General features: G+C 40.9%; 1 pseudogene; it reads right to left on the bottom strand.

Moving 5' to 3' along the window:
* Positions 1–1530: 1530 nt before the first annotated feature.
* LOC139388445 (purine-rich element-binding protein gamma pseudogene) lies at positions 1531–2559 on the bottom strand (annotated as a pseudogene).
* Positions 2560–4120: the final 1561 nt, after the last annotated feature.

Genomic DNA, 4120 nt, shown 5'->3' with positions numbered 1-4120 from the left:
ACATGTGTATGGCCTTAGGGACAATAAAATGATCCTACCTAGACTAGCCTACAACACCGCAATGCAATTAATATTTGAATTATGATTTTCAAGTAAGTACAAGTAATAATATAATTTGAATAAAAGCAGTTAATTCAACGTTTCATTCCATTTGGATAAATTGTGGGTCTACTCTCAGCAGATTATAAGGTCTAGAAAGGCATCGTGCAGGACAGTCAGGCTGTATTTAAATTTCTGTTGCTGATCATCATTCTCCTGAGTCGTTTAAAATAGTGCAGCCACATAGGCCTATGCTTCTAGCAGGCCCAGTTATTCAGGAAACCTTCATGTGCGTTGTATCTCCTTTTCCATCCGAGCAGCTATTTCTCGACCTTGAACCTAACGCTTCAATATAGCCTAAATATTTGTAATTTAACTTTAAACATGTATTTTATGTATGGCATAAACTCAATCAGTCACAATGTTTTAATCTGATTAGGCTACTTCAACAGTCTCCTCCTGTAGGTTACCTGCGCACATTCATCCACTCCACTCTGATATAATTCCAGCATCCAAACTGCACACCAGCCATTCGATGAATGGAAAAAGACATCTGTTACAAAATATAAAAAAGTGAAATGACATTCAGAGATTGTCAAGCCAAGCCATCGATACTGAGTAGGGAAAGATGTATTCCCTGTTTGTCCGGATTGACATACTCTATTTGAATGGGGTGTTGAAAACGCAAACCATGATGATGTGCTCGAAGTCGGTATTCGGTATGTAGTTCTGAATTGCTTATTGGTTGTGAGTAGTGCTTTGGTACATAAACCTGTTAATGAAAAATCGTTGCATATATTTTATATAATTATAAATATAGCATCAAAATGTTGAAAATAGGATTTCCCCCTAGTTAATAATGGTCTGCAGCCGGCTCTGATTATAGAGTAATGGCATATGCAGGGAGTTTGAGCTCGTCCGTGATGGTCGGCGAACCCTCAACCAAACTGTCTCTTATTCTATAAAACGAAATCATGAAGCGCTACCTACACAAATTATTGTTACTGTTTAAACAACAATATCATGTCTAGCATTCAGCAGTATATCGAACATTAACCCCCTACCAATGTTTGTGGGGGACAGGACGTGTACACTTTCATGTCTCACCTTTTTTTCTCAATCAGACAATCACATGCACATACGTACTTTCATTCGAACACTCAGTCAACCACAATGAAAAAAATAGATTTGATTCACATAAATTACCTATATCATAATTTTGCCTTTTGAATATCATTTTTTTCATTTTTCAATAGGCAACACGTCCTGCTGCACCAATTTCAAAACGGATGCCATAATCGAAATGTATGATTTAAACCGGAATGACCATGAACAAAGCAAAAGTGCTAGTTGACCAGAGACATAGGCCTAATAGAGGTACATTAAATAATACTTTTTCATATGTTCTAGGATATTGTCATGTTTAGCTTTTTCCATCCCTGTTTTAACCCACCATCACTAGAAACCTCTTACAGCCATATAATGCCGTTGTCAATCCTCTTGTTCTCCAATGTCCTCGCGAGTCTCTGTCCTCTTCTCCTTGTGACAGGCGAACATTCGCTGCATTTCTTCCTCATACCTAATGAAATTATCTCCAAATTTGGCCCAGGCTTTCATGGGAACCGTTATGGTGTTCCTGTATGGCTGTTTTACCTCGCTAATCTTTAAAAAGACACCATACCGATTGGAACCAACGTCGAAATAAAACCTCTTATTGTCCACTCGGAATGATGCTGCCTCGGGAAACTCGGTGGATTCTTCATGGTTCCCATTGCCTCTTCCAAGCTCATCCGTGGCATCATTATCGCCGTAGTCTTCAATCAGCTGCGACAGTGCATCTCTGAATTCGATTAGCCCTTGAGCCGGCAACACTATGGTTTGATCGATGCCCTGGCCGTAGTAACCGATGGCCCCATGCCCTCTGCTGACAGTCTGTCTGATGCGGAGGAACCTGCCTCGCTGGTTCTCTTTCAGGTCCAGATAGTACTTTCTATTGTCTCTCTCAATGAATTCACTCTTCAGGACGCGATGAGTATGTTCCTCCGACACCGCAGAGCCAGTGGGAGACACTGATGCTGCGTGGTGATCCTGCGGTCTTTTGCGGGAATCGTGCGGGCGGCCCTGGCCATTGCTCTGCTCTTCTGGCCGTGGTACCAGGCCACCTCTCAACCCAATATGAGCGTAATAATCAATGAAGTCCCCCAGGCAATAACGTAGATCGGGTGCCATTGACATGGACAGCGTTAATTTGCTTTTTCTGATGTTATCATGACGTTCTCTTCCAATCCAAACCTCTGCAATTTTTAGGAATCGGCCCCGTGCACTTTGTTTTACATCCAAATAAAACCGTTTCTTCTGGATGTCGACACGTTTAGAGGCAAGCTCCTGGATGTCTATTCCCTGCTGCTGACTGCCAGGGTGAACATACTGTTGAGGATATGCGCCTCTCGCCATAGAATCTGATGTAATCCTTCCTCTGTCTCTTTCCATCCCTCTTGAATATGTTGTATCAGACATCATTATTTCGTTTCCAACACAGTTAAGCACACGACAAATTGCCTGCCACTACCAGCCAACATGCTGTCTTTCATGTAACCTTATTCGTTTCGCTAGACAGACCGTTTATTGCTATAGTAGGCTACATTTGAAAGATACCTGAAATGACCTGAAATGGCCGCTACCTGACAGGAGTATTCAGTTGATCGAGTTTCTGCGTCCGGATTTAAAGGTCAAGCGTTAGTACGGTTTGATGCCATTTTCATCGTAACCCTTGGCAAGACGGGTTACCTAGCTACCCCCTTTCCTGCGTCTGACAGTTCTCCCCGACAGTCTCTTCAGAGGGCGCTGCTTCGGTGGTTTCCACTAGTTACCACAGCCACAAAGTCAACATTGGTTTTCTCGTAAAAAATAATAATAAAAAAAAATAGCGTTTGGGTCTTAATTCAAGGTTAGGGTTAGGCATACGGTTATTGGCATGGTTAAGGATTAAAATCGCATTTTAAGAATATAGATTTTAGAAATAGGCGGGGTTTATGATGTTGTGGCTTTGTTAACTAGTGACTACCTGCTTCGGTAGCGGTAGATTGATGAACCCAGTGAACCCATCCAACTCTCTCCCCCTTCCGATTCCAGCAGCGAAATCCCACAGTTTAAAGAGACAACCTAATCCTAGTTTGAGCAGTACCGTTTCATTTGACACAGCAAGCGAATTTAATGCAAATAACTGCCTTTATAAGATAGATAGCTGCGATAACGTTGTCGCCGGGGACAAAGATGCTGTCAAGGAAAATATAAAGGTTTACCTACCAATCTTTTCAACATTAATAAAGTAGAGGAAGGCACATGGTAATTGATTGGCAAAATATAGAGCAGTGCGCTGACCACCAGTATAGTCCCCGTCGGTATTTGAGAAAAGGTGGGGGAAACAAATTGTGGTTACCATTGGCCCACAGCAAAAAGGTTACATTTTTTTCAAACATAATTTTCTTGTTACCTGCTTGTTTTAGTCAATTAAAAAACTAAATTTAAGAAAAGTACAACATGTTTAATGACTACCTTTCAACATTGCCTGCTCCCCAGCATTCTCACGTAATAAAGCTTCCTTCATGCTGCTTTTCATGATGGTGCTAGCAGCCACATGAGTGAGTGAGTGCTAGTTAGCTAGCTACCAACCACAACATTAAAGCTACAATGTCATTTTTTTGCCAACCCGACCAAATTCACATAGACTTGAGTTGTGAGTTATTTTTATTTATTTTATTTTACCTTTATTTAACCAGGTAGGACAGTTGAGAACAAGTTCTCATTTACAACTGCGACCTGGCCAAGATAAAGCAAAGCAGTGTGAACAGACAACAACACAGAGTTACACATGGAGTAAAACAATAAACAAGTCAATAACACAGAAAAAAAAGAGAAAAGTCTATATACATTGTGTGCAAAAGGCATGAGAAGGTAGGCGAATAATTACAAATTAGCAGATTATACAGCTTTCATTATCATTGAAAGCAAGTCTAAGAAGCACTAGGTCTGTTCTATGTGCACTATTTCTATGCTTCCCATCCTTTTACATTCGGATTTG

Source organism: Oncorhynchus clarkii, chromosome 29, assembly GCF_045791955.1.
Source record: "Oncorhynchus clarkii lewisi isolate Uvic-CL-2024 chromosome 29, UVic_Ocla_1.0, whole genome shotgun sequence".
Classification (NCBI taxonomy): domain Eukaryota; kingdom Metazoa; phylum Chordata; class Actinopteri; order Salmoniformes; family Salmonidae; genus Oncorhynchus; species Oncorhynchus clarkii.
The sequence above is the reverse complement of the archived record's forward strand: the minus strand, read 5'-3'. Positions and strand labels throughout refer to the sequence as shown.